This window comes from Anomaloglossus baeobatrachus, chromosome 5 (genome assembly GCF_048569485.1).
Source record: "Anomaloglossus baeobatrachus isolate aAnoBae1 chromosome 5, aAnoBae1.hap1, whole genome shotgun sequence".
NCBI lineage: Eukaryota > Metazoa > Chordata > Amphibia > Anura > Aromobatidae > Anomaloglossus > Anomaloglossus baeobatrachus.
Window position 1 is genome coordinate 20210231 of NC_134357.1, and position 20099 is coordinate 20230329.

The 20099-nt window shown below is 49.4% G+C and overlaps 1 pseudogene; it reads left to right on the plus strand.

Moving 5' to 3' along the window:
* LOC142310674 (uncharacterized) overlaps positions 1–16143 on the plus strand; it is a 31981-nt pseudogene extending 15838 nt beyond the window's left edge.
* The last annotated feature ends 3956 nt before the right edge of the window (positions 16144–20099 follow it).

Sequence of the window (20099 nt, forward strand, 5' to 3'; positions counted from 1 at the left end):
TCCCGGGGCCCAGTGATGGTGTGGAAGGTGCAGGGCCTGGTGGGCGCAGGGACGCGGGGGCAGCGCTGTGCCTTGCGGCACTGTGGTACTCACTCAGCCTGAGACGTTGACACAGTTTTACGGTAAACCACACGGCTGGAAAGACGGTTCCCACGGACGGCTGCACTTGCTCTCCCAGTAGGTAACGGTGATGTCCCTTTGACCTGCACCTAGTGTTTCTGTGTTGGTAGCGATGGGTTCCCACCGGTAACCCGCTCCCCTGCTTGGATATGGGCCGGAGGAGCCCTGCTTTGCCCGCAGACGCTGGCCCTGAGGAACTGGTGCCCTGGCGGTGGCGGTGTTCCTCCTTAATGGTTGGACTTTTGCCTTCAGTCGGGACTTGGTTGTTGGGGGATCGACGTCCCCTTCACTGACGGATTCGGCAAATTATGGCGACTCCTAGCCTTGCCGGGGTCCGAGAGGCCCCTGCCCTGGTGCTGACTGTCCTTCGTATACTGCTCCAGACCGCCAGGCCACTACCCGTCCGCGGTCCTTCCAGCAAGCTCCGAGCAGTCCCCCTCCAGACGATCACCGCTGTTGCTGACCTTGCTGACCTGTCCTGCACTTAGCTGGACTAACTTCAGGTCTTTCTACGCTCCCTTTTGCTCCTTTTCTTCTTTGCTCCACTAGCACTTCACTTTCACTTAGCTGTTTACTCCTTCACTCCCCTAACTAGACTTGCTTCCTCTCACTTTCACTTCCCTCACTTGACTGCCTGGTTCCTCCCGCCTCCAGGGCTGTGAACTCCTCGGTGGGCGGAGCCAACCGCCTGGCCCACCCCCTGGTGTGAACATCAGCCCCTGGAGGAAGGCAACAAGGATTTTAGTAGCTTTGGTGTTCCTAACTGGGATGTAGGGTGTGGTGGTGTGATGACCTGTGACCCCTGGCTTGCCCAGGGCGTCACATTCCCCCTTAGCAAAATGCAGACCGTCCGCGGGCTGCCCGTCCAACACCGGTTTTATTTTCTGTAAATGTAAAAAGTAAACACACAAAGCATAACATCATCCCACACGGGAGGCACATTTCTTAAACGTTACTAAACGGTTTTACTGGTACGGTTTCCGCTCTCTCCCACCCAAGCAACCTGGCCCTGATGCTGCCCCTAAAGCCCAGGCAGCACCCCTTGACCCAAGTCCAGCACCAGTTACCCGAGCGGGATCTGTCCTTCCCCTCCAGAGGGTAGCCACCGGTTCCTGTGGTGGCTGGGCCCCAGCCTTCTCTGCTGAGGGCCCTCCCTCCAACCTGCCTCTCCGGAGGCAGCAATTGCGGAAACCGGTACGGTAAAACAACATATTTACAAGCCACTTAACGTTTGTGGTTGCCCTGCAAGTTCACGGGCTTGTCCATGGATAGTTCCCATGCAAAACAACTTTTTAAACGGTCCCCATGGGGACAACGGTGCCGGCTCCGGCCGGTTCAATCACTGTAAATCAGGTCAGGTACACGGTAATCATTTTTTACTTATCATTTTCCTTTTAAACTTTTTAAACTTTCAAACACTTTTAAACATGAACTCACACAGACTTCCTGACCCCCCCCCTCTTTAAAGGACAGTCTCCCTGTACCTAAGTGGGGGTCTACCTAGGTTGGGACGGGTGGACCTTCGGGGTCCGGTGTCAGTGGGGCTATGCAGTGGGGCAGAGGGAACAACCGGTTCCTCTTCCCTTCTATCGTGTGGGGCAGGCGGAGGCATAGGGGAGCTGGATACAGGTTCATCCCTGGGCACTGGCACTGGTTCTGGCTCACGGTTGACCGCTTCCACCACTTCTTCATCCACAGGTTGTGGGAACAGTATCACTGGAAGAAGTCACCCATCACAGTGTGGATCACCTCTTTTTCCTTCTCTGCTGGTGGAGGAACTGGTTCGTCTGCCGTTGCTCTCAATGCTGGTGGGCACCTTTTCAGATGATCCCGGGAAACCGTGGCCAAAGTGCCCCCTTGGTCACGACTGATCTGGTAGGCCTTCCCACCTTCCCACCCTGTGGGTTGTATGACGTATGGGATTGGTTCCCATTGATCATCCAGCTTGTGGGTCTTCCTCTTCCGCTTTAACACCACATCTCCTGGCTGGAAAGGGCCCGCAGACGCTTTCTGGTTGAATCGCTGCTCTTGCTGTTCTCGACTTCGACTTAGGTTCTTCTCCACATATTCCTGAATCTGCCGGTATTGTGTTCTCCGCCGAGTTTCCCATTCAGCTATCGAAGGGAGTGCTTCCGGGGACTCCAACCCTATTTCCAGGTCCACCGGCAGGCGGCCGGGACGAGCCCTCATCAGGTATGCTGGGGTGCACTTTGTAGAGCTGGACGAGATATTGTTGTACATATCGACCAAGTTGGGTAGCTTCTCCGGCCACAGGTTCCGCTCTTCCAGCGGTAGCGTCTTGAGGAGTCCCAGGACCAAGTGGTTCATCTTCTCACACATGCCGTTGGTCTGGGCATGGTAAGGGGTGATCCGGATCTTCTTACAGCTGTACAACTGGCAAAACTCGTGGAACACCTCCGCTTCAAAAGCCGGGCCTTGGTCAGTAAGCACTTTTTCTGGATATCCATGTGGGCGGCAGAAATAAGCCTGGAACGCTCGAGCAGCAGTTCGACCAGTCAGGTCCTTGACAGGGACAACCACCATGAATCTTGAATAGTGGTCTACGATGGTCAATGCGTAGGCGTACCCACTTCGGCTGGGGGTGAGCTTGACATGGTCTAGGGCGACCAGTTCCAGCGGCTGATGTGTGATGATTGGGTGCAGGGGTGCCCTCTGGCTGGTCTCGTCCTTCCTCCTCAGCGTGCAAGGGCCACACTCCCGGCACCAGGCTTCTACCGACTCCCGCATCCCACTCCAGTAGAACCGCTCTCTCAACAGCATCTCCAGCTTTTTCCACCCGAAGTGCCCAGCACCATCGTGGTATGCCCGCAAAACAGTAGCCACATCAGCTTGGGGAATAACCAACTGGCAGATTTTCTCATGAGTCTTCGGGTTGATCAGCTCACGGTACAGCTTCCCTTGGTGTATATACAGCCGCTTCCGTTCTTTCCACAAGCGCTGGGCTTCAGCCGGGGCGGCAAGGTCTATCCCAACAGCACCTTGTTCCACCAGGGTCTTGACGAGGCGGACAGCCGGCGCCTGGTTTTGAGCTTCCTGCCACTCTTGACTGGGCCGTGGGTCCAAGTCCACCCGTTGTTGGTGTACCTGTATCCTCTCGGTTGAGGGCTGGTGAAATACAGGCAACTCGATCTCCTCGAGGTCATCATCCTCGCACCCTTCTTCTGACAAATGGGGCATTCGGGAGAGTGCATCAGCATTAATGTTGACACGACCAGCACGGTACTTGATGGTGAAGTCATAGTTGGCTAGCCGGGCCACCCACCGCTGCTCCAACGCGCCCAACTTGGCCGTATCCAGGTGAGTTAACGAATTGTTGTCCGTGAAAGCGGTGAATTTTGCTGCGGCGAAGTAGTGACGGAATCTCTCTGTGATAGCCCATACCAATGCCAGAAGCTCGAGCTTGAAGGAGCTGTAGTTCTCCGGATTCCTTTCAGTTGGCCGAAGCTTCCGGCTAGCATAAGCAATCACTTTCTCCTTCCCATCCTGGACCTGGGACAGGACAGCTCCTAGCCCCACATTGCTGGCGTCTGTGTAGAGGATGAACGGGCAGTCATAGTCGGGATACGCCAGGACCTCTTCTCCGGTCAAGGCCGCTTTCAGCTGGCAGAAGGATTCCTCATGCTTGTCTTCCCACGCCAGTGGGGCTCCGATGGGTCTACCACCTTTGGTCTGTCCCACGAGGAGATCTTGCATGGGGGCAGCCATCTTCGTGTACCCTTTGATAAAGCGCCGGTAGTACCCCACCAGACCCAGAAACTGTCTTACTTCCCTCACGGTGGTTGGTCTTGGCCAGCCCTGGATGGCAGTAATCTTCTCAGGGTCAGGGGCAACACCTTCTGCACTCACCACGTGCCCCAGGTACTGCACTCTGGGTTTCAGCAGGTGGCACTTAGAGGGCTTCAACTTCATCCTATATTTGGCAAGGGACGCAAACACTTCGGCCAGGTGCTCCAGATGGGCTTCATACGTCTGGGAGTAAACAATCACATCATCCAAGTACAATAGGAGGGTCTCGAAGTTTAGGTGTCCCAGACAGCACTCCATCAGCCGTTGAAAGGTTCCTGGGGCATTGCACAGCCCGAACGGCATACTATTAAATTCACAGAGCCCCATCGGGGTGGTGAAGGCGGTTTTCTCCCGATCTTCCGGGGCCACGGCCACTTGCCAGTACCCACTCGTGAGGTCAAGGGTAGAGAAGTAATTTGCAGTTCTCAGCGCGGCCAAAGACTCTTCGATCCGGGGCAGTGGATAGGAGGCATCTTTATGGGTTATCTGATTAATCTTCCGGTAGTCCACACACATCCGCATGGTACCATCCTTCTTCTTGACCAGTACCAACGGAGCGGCCCAGGGACTACAGCTGTCCCGAATATCCCCTGCCTCCTTCATATTCCTCAACATATCCTTGGCACACTGATAATGTGCAGGGGGAATAGGCCTTGTACCTCTCTTTGATAGGGGGGTGTTCTCCGGTGGGGATATGGTGTTGAACCCCCTTGATCTGCCCAAAGTCTAGTGGGTGTTTGCTGAAAACCTGTTCGTACTCCCGCACCACCCTGTATACCCCTGCTTTGTGATGTGTAGGGGTATCATCAGTGCCCACGTGTAGCTGTTGGTGCCACTCATTTACCTCCTTTTGCAACGGGGGAGTGCTGGTAGTAGGTGGGGAGACTGAGGGACTGGCTTCGTGGATGGTGTGGGGATCTAGGGTGAGTAGCTTGGCAATGGTGGCATACCGGGGAAGCCTGACTTCTTCCTCCCCACAGTTCAGCACCCTCACGGGCACTCTCCCCTTCTTCATGTCTACCACCCCTCGGGCGGCCATTACCGTGGGCCAGTGCTCAGAAGGTATGGGCTCCATCATGGCAGGGTAGTCACGCCCCTGAGGCCCTACCGCTGCTCTACACCAAATCATCATCTCACTCCTAGGGGGCACAAGCAACGGGGCCACATCCATCACTCTCACTCCACCAATCTCTCCTCCTGTTGAGTTCACATGCTGGCGGTACATCAAGGCTCGGATCTCTCGCTGCACAGCCCTCTGTCGGCTCCCCGCCGCCGTGGCGGCCAGCTGCTGCAGTAGGGCCAACACATCTCCCATACAGTGCTCCATCACATTGGTTCCTAGCACTATCTTCGGGTTATGATCACTGGGCTCATTCATGATCACAATCATACCCTGGTGTTGCAGTTCAGCTTGTCCTACTGTCATAGCCACCTGTTTATACCCCACTTGGGTCAATGGGAGTCCATTGGCAGCAATTAGCGTTATACTAGTATCTGGTGGTGCCAGCTCATCTATCCCCCAATACCGCTGGTACAACGTATATGGTATGGTAGTTACCTGGGATCCAGTGTCCAAGAGAGCCATCACCGGTATGCCGTCCACAACCACGGGAATGATGGGTCGGGCCCCAATATACCGGTCCCGCCAGTCCGAAGGGCCACGGGGTTCTACTCCTGAGGGTTGGCCCGGGGCCCCAGGGGTTGCTCGTTTAACGGGCACTCTCGGATGTAGTGCCCAGGCTTACGGCACTTGTAGCAGATGGGAGGCCTGCTCCGCGGATTGTTATTACTTCTCCGCTGCATCCAGGGGACATCTTCAGGGCTGTCGGCAAGCTGTATCGGTGTTGATGGCTGAGATCTGGTCAACGGTTGGAGTGCAGCAAGAATCTTGGCGAGGTCTCCGTCCATGCGGCGGACCTGGGCTGCCAGTTGCTCCATAGTGCTGCTTGGGGCTGCAGGCGTTGGAGAGGTTGGTAGAGCAGCGGCCACCACCACGGGAGCTGTCTCGATGGGCCACGGGGCTGGCTCCAGGGCTTCTGATGCTGGGGGCTGTAGTGCTTTAATGGCCCGTTCCTTTAACACAGCAAAGTCCACATCAGGGTGTTCCAGGGCCCACAGCCGGAGTTGTTTACGATCCTCAGGGGACCTCATCCCCTGCGCAAATTGCTCTACTAACATCTTGTTGCTATCCGCCTCATTAATAGGATTCACCTGCTTCAACGTGCGGAGGGCGGTTTGCAGACGTAAAGCATAGTCCCGAATGCTATCCACAGCCCGTTGCCGGCACTGGTAAAACTGCATCCTCAGCTCAGCTTCAGTCCGGGTCTCGAAGGCAGTCTGTAGCTTCTCAAAGATGGTGGCTACAGAGAGCCGGTCCCCCTCGGCCCAGGTCTCCGCTTCCTGCTCAGCCGCACCGGTTAACTGGCCTAGCACTATCGCTGCACGATGCTTATCAGTCAGGGAGTACAGCTCTAGCAACGGGTTAAGCTTTTTCCGGAAGGCCTGTAAGGCATCCGGTTTCCCGTCATACTGCGGTAGCCAGGCAGCTCCGGGCGCATAGGGCAAGGAGAACGGCATGACCTGAGCGAGCGCGGGGGCCGCGGCACCTCTCGCCAGTGCGGCCGGGACCTGGGCAGGCCCATTCCCATCCGCGGGTGCCACTGCGGCTGCGACCACCGCTCCTCCAGCGGCTCCGTCGGGCGCAGACATCTTGTTTCCGTCCCCCTTAGCTTCTTTCCGGAAACTCCTCTATTGGGGCGGAGTTTTGGCCTTCGCGCCTCTGCTACTCGAGAAGACGCTCGAGCGGGAACTTTTCGCGCCAAAGATGGCGACTTCTGGAAATTTTCAGCCGGATACCTCCGGCAGTCACAAGGCGCACCTCTACCCAACGGCAGAGCGGTAATATCCTGTTCGTGACGCCAAGTTGTCACGGGCGGAGGAGGGGACGCCGCGCTCTCCCACTGCTGCTCTGGTCCGGCTGCCGCGGCTGCTGCGGCCTGCTGCTGCTCGGTGGCTCGAGCGATGGGCCGGATCCCGGGGACTCTAGCGGCGCTCCTCGCCCGTGAGTGAAAGGGGGGTTTGGGTGTGGGGATTGTTTATTGTCCGTGACGCCACCCACGGTTGTGGTGATTTGTAGCACCACCGCTGCTCAATATGGGGATCCCGGGAGTGGTGATGCGGAGCAGCCAGGTGTTGTGTTGCCCCTCCGTGGGTAGGGGTTGGTGATCCCGGGGCCCAGTGATGGTGTGGAAGGTGCAGGGCCTGGTGGGCGCAGGGACGCGGGGGCAGCACTGTGCCTTGCGGCACTGTGGTACTCACTCAGCCTGAGACGTTGACACAGTTTTACGGTAAACCACACGGCTGGAAAGACGGTTCCCACGGACGGCTGCACTTGCTCTCCCAGTAGGTAACGGTGATGTCCCTTTGACCTGCACCTAGTGTTTCTGTGTTGGTAGCGATGGGTTCCCACCGGTAACCCGCTCCCCGGCTTGGATATGGGCTGGAGGAGCCCTGCTTTGCCCGCAGACGCTGGTCCTGAGGAACTGGTGCCCTGGCGGTGGCGGTGTTCCTCCTTAATGGTTGGACTTTTGCCTTCAGTCGGGACTTGGTTGTTGGGGGATCGACGTCCCCTTCACTGATGGATTCGGCAAATTATGGCGACTCCTAGCCTTGCTGGGGTCCGAGAGGCCCCTGCCCTGGTGCTGACTGTCCTTCGTATACTGCTCCAGACCGCCGGGCCACTACTTGTCCGCGGTCCTTCCAGCAAGCTCCGAGCAGTCCCCCTCCAGACGATCACCGCTGTTGCTGACCTTGCTGACCTGTCCTGCACTTAGCTGGACTAACTTCAGGTCTTTCTACGCTCACTTTTGCTCCTTTTCTTCTTTGCTCCACTAGCACTTCACTTTCACTTAGCTGTTTACTCCTTCACTCCCCTAACTAGACTTGCTTCCTCTCACTTTCACTTCCCTCACTTGACTGCCTGGTTCCTCCCGCCTCCAGGGCTGTGAACTCCTCGGTGGGCGGAGCCAACCGCCTGGCCCACCCCCTGGTGTGAACATCAGCCCCTGGAGGAAGGCAACAAGGATTTTAGTAGCTTTGGTGTTCCTAACTGGGATGTAGGGTGTGGTGGTGTGATGACCTGTGACCCCTGGCTTGCCCAGGGCATCACAAATGCAGATCACATATTCCTCTTCTCCACTGGATGCAGCAGCTTTATGTTGAAATTGGTAAATGGATCTCTCCAGATTCACTAAAAATATAAACACAACACTTGTTTTTCTCCCATTTTTCATGAGCTGAACTGAAAGAGCTAATACTTTTTCTATGTACAAAAGACCTTTATCTCTCAAATATTGTTCACAAATTTGTGTAAATCTGTGTGAGGCTAGTTTCACACATCTGGCTTTTCGCCGGATTGGCGGATCCGGCACACTCCAGTACAGTGTATACAGTACAATGGCAGCGCGACAAACTCCGGTCACATGTTGTCATTTGACTGGATCATGTGACGTGGACGTTGCCGCGCTGCCATTGTACTATATCCCACTGTACTGGAGTGCGCCGGATCCGCCAATCCGGCGAAAAGCGAGATGTGTGAAACTAGCCTTAATGAGCACTTCCTCTCTGACAAGATAATCCATCCACCTCACAGGTGTGGCATATGAAAATGCTGATTATTGCACAGGTGTGCCTTAGGCTGGCCACCTTAAAAAGCCACTCTAAAATATGCAGTTTTATCACACAGCACAATGCCACAGATGCTGAAATTGTTGATGGAGCGTGCAGTTGTCATACTGACTGCAGGAATGTCACCAGAGCTGTTGCCTGTGAATTGAATGTTTCTTTCTCTACCATAAGTCGTCTCCAAAGGTACATCAGAAAATTTGTCAGAATAGCCAACCGGCCTCACAACCACAGACCATGTGTAACCATTTTGTGGGGGTGGCAGGGGGCCATAGACGTGAACAGAGGTGAGCCCCTGCTTCCAGTCAGCGCTCCTCTTCTGGGCTGCACTCCTGCTACCTCCACAATGCAACAAGGAACACCACATCCCCGCTTCTTAAAGGGAATGTATCGCGTTTTTTTATTTTTGTATTAAAAATAGTGATTATGAAATCAAGTATTTTTAATAACAAAATGAAAATAGCAGCTTATTTCGTTTTTATTTAATTCTAATTTTACTGGAGGCACTGGGGGCCATACTGGATTTGCTGTGTATGTAACGACAGTTACTCACTCCTTTATGGCAGCCCCTGTGCATAGAGAACAGTGGTCGGGATCCGACCCCATCATTTACGTTACAGTGGGCGTCTGCTGTGACCTGGACGCACCCCTTGGGCTGTCCAGATCACAGCAGAGGGAGAAGATCAGCGCCATCATTGTGGAGCTCACAGCCATGCTGTTTGCTCAACTTCACACCTGTCAACTGCTGGGATGTGTGAGTACGGGCTGCCTCCCCTTCCGTTACCGTCTCCGATGACACCCCCTCTCTCCGCTCTCCCCAGCCCCTGCTCTGCCCCCGCTACTGCTACCGCCGCCCTTCCCCCCCCCGCGCTGTTACCGTCTCCGATGACACCCCCTCCCTCCGTACTCCCCAGCCCCCACTACTGCCACCGCCCCTCCCCCCCGCCGTTACCGTCTCTGACACCCCCTCCCTCCGTTCTCCCCAGCCCCCGCTCTGACCCCGCTACTGCTGCCTCCCCTCTTCTCCCCCGTTACTGTCTCCGATGACACCCCCCTCCCTCCTCTCTCCCCAGCCCCCGCTCTTCTCCCGCCACCCCTCCCCCCCTCCGTTACCATCTCCAATAACACCCCCTCCCTCCGCTCTACCCAGCCCCCGCTATGCCCGCCGCCGCTGCTCTGTGTGTGTGTGTGTGTGTGTGTGTGTGTTTGTGTGTTTGTGTGCCACTGCATGTGAGTACCTGTGTGTGTACCGGTGATAATGTCTGCAGGGTTGTGTATCTAATCCTCTCCTGTGTGATACTATCTGCACGGCTGTGTATCTAATTCTCTCCTGTGTGATACTGTCTGCACGGCTGTGTATCTAATCCTAATCTGTGTGATACTGTCTGCACGACTGTGTATCTAATCCTCTCCTGTGTGATACTCTCTGCACGGCTGTGTATCTAATCCTCTCCTGTGTGATACTGTCTGCACGGCTATGTATGTAATCCTATCCTTTGTGATACTGTCTGCACGGCTGTGTATCTAATCCTTTCCTGTGTGATACTGTCTGCACGGCTGTTTATCTAATCCTCTCCTGTGTGATACTGTCTGCATGGCTGTGTATCTAATCCTCTCCTGTGTGATACTGTCTGCACGGCTGTGTATCTAATCCTCTCCTGTGTGATACTCCTGCTGTCCTTGGTGACACTTTAGACATTTCTGGTCACCAACAAAATGGCTCTGCACTATGTCCCTACATGTCATTCTCTGTTATCCTTTGTAAACCCTCAGATTAGGAGGGGGGAGGCGTGCCATCACACACAGGAGAGCAGACTCCGCCCACTTTACTGCAGTTGTAATCTGAGCTTTTTCTACAGTGGGATTTTTGTAGGATTTCAGAAGCTGCTCCCCCTAGTGTTTAACAGTGGAAAATATCAACTTTTTAATTTTTTTTATATTTTGCTAAATTAAAAAAATAATATTTAATTAAAACATTATTACTTTACATTTTTCAGTTATTGATTTTTTTTTTTCTGACGATACCTTCCCTTTAAGGGTTAAGTCAGAAACAGAGTCCAAGATAACAATTAACATCTTACTGAAGACAACACAGTTTCTGTGGAGCACATCTGCTGCGGGCACATAGCTTGAACATTACAGGCATGTTACAGTTTGGTTTCTTTACACTTTTTTTCTGCACACTGCTCCCTCCTGGACAGCTCTCCAGCTACTATAAGATGGTCTCTCTTTCCCGGCAACACCACAGTGGTAGCTAGTAAATTCATAGAGTCCCGCATGGATTCAACCGCATCCCCTCTCACAGGGATTTGATACACCACTGGATGGAGTTTCTTCACCACTGTCTCTGTGACGACCTGTTCGCCTAGGTCTGTGTTACCTCACACCTAGAGCGGTCCTACTGAAGTCAGTTGCTTCCCAGAAGTCTCACTAGAGCCAAGGACCACAATTTCAGAGTCATTCTGTGCCTTTCACTGCATTTAGCTACTGGAGAACTTCTTTTCCCCCTTACTCCGGACCTCTTGGGGTGACCCTCAGGGTCTGGCCAAATTTTTCTAGGTTTCTGTCATTATACCTTCCTCAGGTACAGCTTCCTCACTCTTCACACCGGTGTCCCTGTCTGAGTCAATCTCAATTGTCAACTCTCTGTTGTTGGGCAATTTAACCTTTAACTCAATCAGCCCCATCTTCCATCCCAACTACAAGCTAAGGGCCCAGGGACCTAATGGTGCCTGAAAACTGTGCACCCAAGAGCAAACAAATAAACATCCAACATATAAATACTTAAAATAACCATGGCATCTTCAGGGGGCTGTAGGGCATCTGTCAACCTCCTACAACCACACCAGCCCGGAACCTTCACATCCAGCATCCTCACCTCCAGGAGCGTCTGATGGGCCACCCGGACAGTGGCTGCAACAGTCTGTGCATAACCAAAGAATTTCTACACAAACTGTCAGAATCTGTCTCAGGAAAGCTCATCTGCTGCTCATTGTTCTCATCGGGGGTCTCCACCAACTACAGAACGTAGTGGTAATTGACTTGAGTGGGCAAATGGTCACATTCGATGGTGTGTGGCACGTTGCAGACGTTTCCCTTCACAGATGAATCACGGTTTTCACTGTAAAGGGCAGATGGCAGACTGTGTGTATGGTGTCGCGTGGATGAGCAGTTTGCGGATGTTACCACTGTAATAGACTAGCCCATCGTGGCAGTGAGGTTATGGTATGGACAGGCGTATATTACGGACAATAAACACAGGTGCAGTATTGATGCCATATTGAATGCACAGAGACACTATGATGAGATCCTGAGGACATTGTTGTGCCTTATCTACCACCATCAGCTGATGTTGCAGATGATAATGCACGGCCCCATGTTGCAAGGATCTGTGCACAATTACTGGAAGCTGAAAACATCCCAATTCTTGCATGACAGCTTACTCACCGGACATGTCACCCATTGAGCATGTTTGGGGCTCTGGATCGGCGAATACGACAGCAAAGACAATTTCCTGCCAATATTCAGCAACTTCACAGCCATTGAAGAGGAGTGGACAAACTATCCACAGGCCACTGTCACCAAATTGATCACCTGTATGCAAATGGATGCACTGCATGAAGCAAATGGCGATCACTCACTGGTTTTCTGCCCCTCCTCCCCATTCAAATCACCTTCAATCACTGGAAAACTACATTTTAGAGTGAACTTTATTGTGGCCAGCCTAAGGCACACAGATTTAGAAAAATTTCTGAACAGTATTTGAGAAATAAATGTGTCGCCCTTGATGCTTCAGTCACCACAGGGTACTGCACCTGACTTAATCCGGGTCTAGAGGAGGTCGGTGCCGGTTCCACTTACACAACTCATACACACACAACCAGGTTGCCCTCCTTTACTGTGGCCCAGCTAAGTTTGGGTCAAAAAGGGTCGGTAACGTGGTTGGGTCCTTAGGACACCACCACATCTGGGGTCCCCAAACCAGTAGTGGCGGGACCTGGGTCGGAAGGAGCAACCACCTGGGGAGGTGAGGAGCAAACACAGCAGTCAGGAGTTCTCCAGCAGGAGAGCAACAGAGCAGTCACATTTTTCCCAGTGGCTTTGGTGGGATGGGGGAGTCAATACAGTTGCTGAGGGGAGAGCTTCATTGCCCCCTCGGGTTTGGCGATGTGCAGGATGCAGAATCCTAGGGTGGATTATACTCCAGGTTGTCCACCAAAATCTGCAAGCTTGGGGGATTGCATGTCCCTCCGGCCCCTACAGTTCCCGAAGCACAGTGCCAGATAGGATCCGGGGTCGTGTTCCAAGGCAGGCCCCACAGCGGACCCGCAACACCTGCATACGGACAGAAAGTACACACTTTTCAAGAACCAGGTATCCCTAAGAGCTACAGGCCACGGGGATCCAACACCAAGCGCCAGAAGATAGGGCCCACCGTCCATTGCACCGCCATTGACCTCTAAAGGATCCGGGTTCGACGGGGCCCATCACAGCTGGTGACCAGTATTTCCTGGGCGAGCGGCAGAACTGTGAGTAAAACACCTGGAACCCGCAGAGAATGTGTCCGCCTGTCATTTCTGGCGCCGCCACCCCGCGACTTGCTGCCCACCTTTACTACTACCCTCATCATTTTCCCCGGGGCCCGCTCTACCTGTGGGGATCAGAAACACCTCAGTTGCTACTACCATCCGCCCCGGAGGACAGCAACAGCAGCGGCGGCTATTCCCTGGCCGCGCACCGCAGGTGGCGTCACGAAATCAACCTCCACCATCACCACCCCCTCCTTTATTGTACACCTCGGGGTCACGAAATCGGGGAGAAAGGGCCACCCTGTGACATCCCCAGACCTGACATCACCAGGTTCGGTGACAAGTAATTTAACCACTTGCCCCGTGGGTGCTACAGAAAAGCCTATTGTACATAGAAAAAGTCTTAGATCTTTGAGTTTAGCTCATGAAAAATAGAAGCGAAAATCAAATGTTGTATTTTATGTTTTTGTTCAGTTTCTATTTCATCCCGCCCTTATTCATTTAACATATAGAAGAATTTGTGTCATGATCACAGTGCTGCTTATTAATTATAATATTCTCACTCCTCATTATATAAGGGATAATATAATCCCAATATTAGACTAGGAATTAACATTGAGGGCTTGGGCATCTCCTCTCCCAACCCATGAATTGATAGGGACATTTTAACAATATTTATATTTCTTTAATGGTAATAATAAAAGTAAAATATTAATATCCTATATTCACATGCTTTATATCCAGTGGTGTACACTATATGTGGACATAAATACAGGAGGGTGGTAAAAAAGCTGAATATCTTCTTACCTTCTTCGACTATGCCAGGCTATGGGAATATTACATGTATATATGAAAAAATTATTGAACTATAGCAACATATTTATCCCAAGTGGACAAAGAGCTGGGAAATGTGGATTCTCAACCCTAATTATTCCAATGAAATTGCATATTACTCTTATTCTACATTACTATACATTGCACTATAAGGAGAGGTGGTGAACAAATCCTGCAATTGCATTTGTTGTTTTTTTAATGGTAAATATGAAGTTGAAATATGATTCTTTAGATCAGTAAGATCAGTTATCCAATTCTGTATAGGTTTGCATTTTTAGTGCTGAACAAAAAAATTCAGAAATTTGTAAAAGAAATTTATTTTTTTTTAGTTTTCTATTGGAGTTATACAGGGGCTTGTTTCTCATGTGACATACTGATGTTGGTAAAATTGCAACACTTTTTTTGTATTCAGAAATATTTAAATTAAATTTTTTTGGTAGATGACTGTAATAGGAGCACAGCGGGACATCTGAAGTCAGATTTAAAGACAGAAAATCCTGAGAACGTGCAGGCTACAAATCAAGTAAATGCAATTGTCCCAGATCTATCCTTATCTTCTGGTTCATCACAAACTGAAAAGCAAAGTAAAATTCACAGAATGGATAAGAAGTATCCAGCAACTCTAAAAGGAAATAAGTCAGTTTCATGTTCAGAATGCGAAAAATGTTTTAGCAACAAAGGAAATCTTGTTATACATCAGAGAATACACACAGGGGAGAAGCCGTATTCATGTTCCGAATGTGACAAATGTTTTACAACTAGATCATATCTTGTAGTACATCTAAGAAAACACACAGGGGAGAAGCCATATTCATGTCCCGAATGTGAAAAATGTTTTAAAACAAGACAAGGTGTTGTTATACATCAAAGAAAACACACAGGGGAGAAGCCGTATTCATGTTTAGAATGTGGAAAATGTTTTTCTAGTCAATCTGCTCTTGTCAGACATAAGAAGATTCACACAGGGGAGATGCCATATTCATGTTCAGAATGTGGAAAATGTTTTACACGGAAATCACATCTTGTTAGACATCATAGCGTGCACACGGGAGAAAAACTGTATGCATGTTCAGAATGTGGGAAATGTTTCACTCAGAAGACAAATTTTGTTAATCATCAGAGAATTCACACAGGGGAAAAGCCATATTCATCCCCAGAAATTCGCACACAGGAGAAGCCTTATGCATGTTCAGAATGTGGTAAATGTTTTAAAACAAGAGTAGGTCTTGTTATGCATCAAAGAAACCACACAGAGGAGAAACCTTATTCATGTTTAGAATGTGGAAAATGTTTTGCCACAAAATATATTTTTGTTAAACATAAGAGAATTCACACAGGGGAGAAGCCGTATTCATGTTCAGAATGTGGTAAATATTTCAAACAGAAATCACATCTTGTTAGTCATCAGAAAATTCACACGGGAGAGAAACGGTATTCATGTTCAGAATGTGGGAAATGTTTCAATCGCAGGACAAATCTTGTTAATCATCAGGGAATTCACACCGGGGAAAAGCCATATTCATGACCAGAATGTGGCAAAGCTTTTAAAAGTAAAGTAGATCTTATTAGACATCAGAAAATTCACACCGGTGAGAAGCCGTATGCATGTTTAGAATGTGGGAAATGTTTTCCAACTAAATCAGATCTTGTTAGACATCAGAAAACTCACACAAGTGAGAAACCATATTCATGTTCCGAATGTGAAAAATGTTTTAAAACTAGAGTAGCTCTTGCTATGCATTGAAGAAGCCACACAGATGAGAAACCTTATTCATGTTTAGAATGTGGAAAATGTTTTGCCACAAAATATATTCTTGTTACACATAAGAAAATTCACACAGGGGAGAAGCCATATTCATGTTCAGAATGTGGTAAATATTTTAAACAGAAATCTCATCTTGTTAGTCATCAGAGAATTCACACGGGAGAGACACGGTATTCATGTTCAGAATGTGGGAAATGTTTCAATCAGAGATCGCATTTTGTTAATCATCAGAGAATTCATTCAGGGGAGCGGGGACGCGCGCATAGTAAAGAGCTGGCCCACATGATCACCCCTGGCAATTACAGCCTGGAGTGATCATGTGCGGCTGTATTCACTGCTCCCCGTGCGTCATCATCAGCGCGGGGTGCAGTGAATCAGTGCACTCACCCGTCCCCGTGTGTGGAGCCGTCCCCCTGCAGCACGCGATGTCTTCCTGTCTGTGCCGGTCAGCTGATCTGTCCCGGTCAGCTGATCGGCACAGACAGGAAGACATTGCGTGCTGCATGGGAACGGCTCCACACACACAGGTCAGTGGTGCAGAGAGGAAGATGATCGGCTGCAGGGAGTGAGGAAAAGGTGAGTATAAACGTTTGGTTTTTTTTTCTCTGTGCTATAGGATACAGGCCATATACCAGGATGGTATATGAGCACGATGGGGGCATATAGCAGGATGGGAGTATATGAGCAGGATGGATGGGGGGGTATATGAACAGGATGGCGGTTTATGAACAGGATGGGGGTATATGAACAGGATGGGAGTATATGAGCAGGATGGGAGTATATAAGCAGGATGGGAGTATATGAGCAGGATGGAAGTATATGAGCAGGATGGGGGTATATGAACAGGATGGGGTATATGAACAGGATGGGGGTATATGAGCAGGATGGATGGAGGGTATATCAATAGGATGGGGGTATATGAACAGGATAGGGGTATATGAGCAGGATAGGGGTATATGAGCAGGATGGGGGTATATGAACAGGATGGGGGTATATGAACAGGATGGGGGTATATGAACAGGATGGGGGTATATGAACAGGATGTGGGTATATGAGCAGGATGGGAGTATATGAGCAGGATGGGAGTATATGAGCAGGATGGGAGTATATGAGCAGGATGGGAGTATATGAACAGGATGGGGGTATATGAACAGGATGGGGGTATATGAGCAGGATGGATGGAGGGTATATCAATAGGATAGGGGTATATGAACAGGATAGGGGTATATGAGCAGGATAGGGGTATATGAGCAGGATTGGGGTATATTAGCAGGATCATATACAAGGCAGGAGGATCATTACCAGGATGGGGTACCTTAGTAGAGAATTTGGTGACATTACCCCCAAAACAGTGTCAGCAGCAGATCCTCGCCTTATAACAGTGTGTCATGACCACATTTTTTTGCTTAAAGTTTTATTTTCCTATTTTCCTCCTCTAAAACCAGGGTGCGTCTTATAGTCCGGTGCGTCTTATAGTCCGAAAAATACGGTATCTGTTTTATGAATTTGGGAAATGTTTTGTCAGCAAATCAGATCTTTTTGAACATCAAAAATGTGTATGTAATTTGTTAAATTTTTGCAATTACCAATAAACAACTTTTAAACAATTAGAATCCAGATGATATATATGTATTACCTTATAATAGTGAGGTTAGAATCCTGATAATACACAGATATATAGAAATAACACTTTATGTAATTTTCTAGGACATTTTCTGGTTTTGAAAACTATCTTTTCATAGAGAATAATTATTTAAATCATGTTTTGTGTTCCTCTTTACCAGGCTCATGATGGGGGATAATTAGTGGTAGAAGAGAAAACAATGTCCTGTACACTAAGCAATTGATGTATGCAATTGTAGCTTGTCTGAGCATATTCTAACCCCTTTCCCTCTAATCCTGACCTGAATATTGTAGAGATCTTTAAAGACTACCTTTTAATTCCTTCAATTTGGATGAGTGGTCTTTCCCAATAACCAGCTCAATCAAATATCCATTATATCGGCTGCATGATTCCGGAAGATTTCTTGTTGCAGGGGTCACTGGTGCCTTCTGGCTCAAGCTGTTGCCTCAACTGAGATTGTTATCAGACTTGGTATTTGATTATTTCTTTTGTAAAAAGGCTGATTATACTCTCCTTAAACTGTATCATGTAGCATATCACAAAAGTTAGTACACTCCAAGTTTTTGTAGATATATACAAAATATCTTTGCATGAGACAACACTGAAGATCTGACCCTGTGATACAATGTACAGTGTCAGTGTGCAGTTTGTATACCAGTGTAAATTTGATGTCCTCTAAATAACTTAACAACCACTGGCAACAAAAGTGAGTACACCCCTTAGTGAAAATGGCCAAATTGTGCCCAAAGTGTCATTTTTTTTCTGTGGCCAACTTTTTTTTAAAGCACTGCCTTAACTCTCTTGGATATGGAATTCACTAGAGCTTCAGAGGTTGCTACACAGATGCTCAATAGGGTTTAAGTCTGGAGATATAATTGGCAGTCCAGCAGCTTTACCCTCAGTTTCTTTAGTGAGGCGGTGGTGGTCTTGGAGGTGTTTCGGGTTGTTGTCGTATTGGAATGTGAAGGAAGAGGTTCATGCTGATCTTGTCTGGCTGTAGGCAGGACACACTTGCCTTTGTCGTCCTCAACTGGTTGCTGCCACACATGCTTGACCCCATCTGAACCAAAAACATTTATCATGGTCTCATCAGACCACAGGTAAAAGGGGAACCCCAGCACTCAAAAAGGAAGGAGAGGAAGATTTTTGGATGCAAGTGTATTTTATTCACAACCGACAATGCAAATGTGAACCCTAACACAAAGCAACAAACCAACGTTTCGGTTTATCAGACCTTTCTCAAGGTAGTTGCCTGTGGAGGTAAAAGTATACAGTGAGTGTATATACAAGTGTGACAAGTGTGACAAACAGCAATATATACAAATATACATCTATATACAGGATATGTACATACTTATAATAGAGACGCATGGGCATACGGGTCACAAGGACAGCCGTCAGGGTAGAAGGTATGTGGAAGGTGTCACATTCAGTATTGGGCGGTATCTGACAGTTAAGAGTAACATGCATAAGAGAAAAGCACCACAATGCAAAATGAAAAAGTCAAATCACTGTCCGTTGGATAAACAGATGGCAGTATAGTCATGTGATAATTGGTACAAAGGAACCAAGAGGATATTAAATCTTCATTAAACATGACTGTTAATTACATACATGCATAACCATTAAACATGGGAGGAGATAGTAGTAATCAAGGTACTACATACCAGAGTAGTGGTGATGTGATGATAAAACACAGAGGCAGAAGAGGAGGGGAGAGGACGCCTGGAAAGGAAGTCACAAAGGTTAGGAAGTGTGAAGCAGAAATGGTGAGGAGTCCACAGGGGGTGGAAGCGCTGGGTTACCTGCTCATGAAGGACCATAAAGTGCTGGAACAGCGGTGGCAATGGTGATGGCAGCGTGGGTATACTGGGCTGGGGAGCGCCATTATAAAGGCAGCGCTGAGTGGAGCGTCACTTCCGGGTTGGGCGGACGCATTGCATGGAGGGAAGGTGTCCAATGCGCATGCGCGTGATGTCAGCGGTGCTGAGTCAGCGCTGGGAAGGGCCAGGCACAAGAGCATGAGTGCGATAGGAGCAGGGACATGTCAGTCATGTCGAGGGGTGTGTGCATGACGTCAGTAATGTGGGATGGACACTGGGCAGCGCCAGTGTCATGGGTGCTGAGTCTGATAGGGAGATGGATGTGTCCATCATGTAAGGGGGGTGTGGGCCTGGTGTAACGCTGTAGTTGGAGGGGGCTGGAAGCCAAAACGTAACATCTGATAGGGGTGTGGAAATGTAAGTGATGCAGGTGTGTGATAGTGGCACAAAGAGGGTCTGATATGGGTATGGGAATGGTGTATGAGAGAGGCAATAGGTAGGAATATGTAAGAGTGTATATATGCTAGGGACTGCGAACTGTATCTGTTGAAGGGGCTATGAGCGCACTCCGTGTGAATGTAGTATAGTTACCTGTTAGGAGGCCCAAAGGTACAGAAGGATACTATAGTGGACTGTGGGTGAAGGAGAAGGGATACGAAGATACCTGAAGAAAGAAAGGAGAGCAAATACAGGCGTCAATATACATGCATAGCAAAAAGTTGTAAATACGGAAAAAAAATTCATAAAACTGCAGATAAGTAAAAAGCACACATCACATTATGTAAAATAATAATAAGTCGTAAGAAGCAATCAAAGAACTAGACATGAACCTCATATTCTCGGTTAAGGCGATGAGGCTCTAGGGTTTGTAGGGTATGAATCCAATAAGATTCCCTCTCACGTAATAGTTTGAT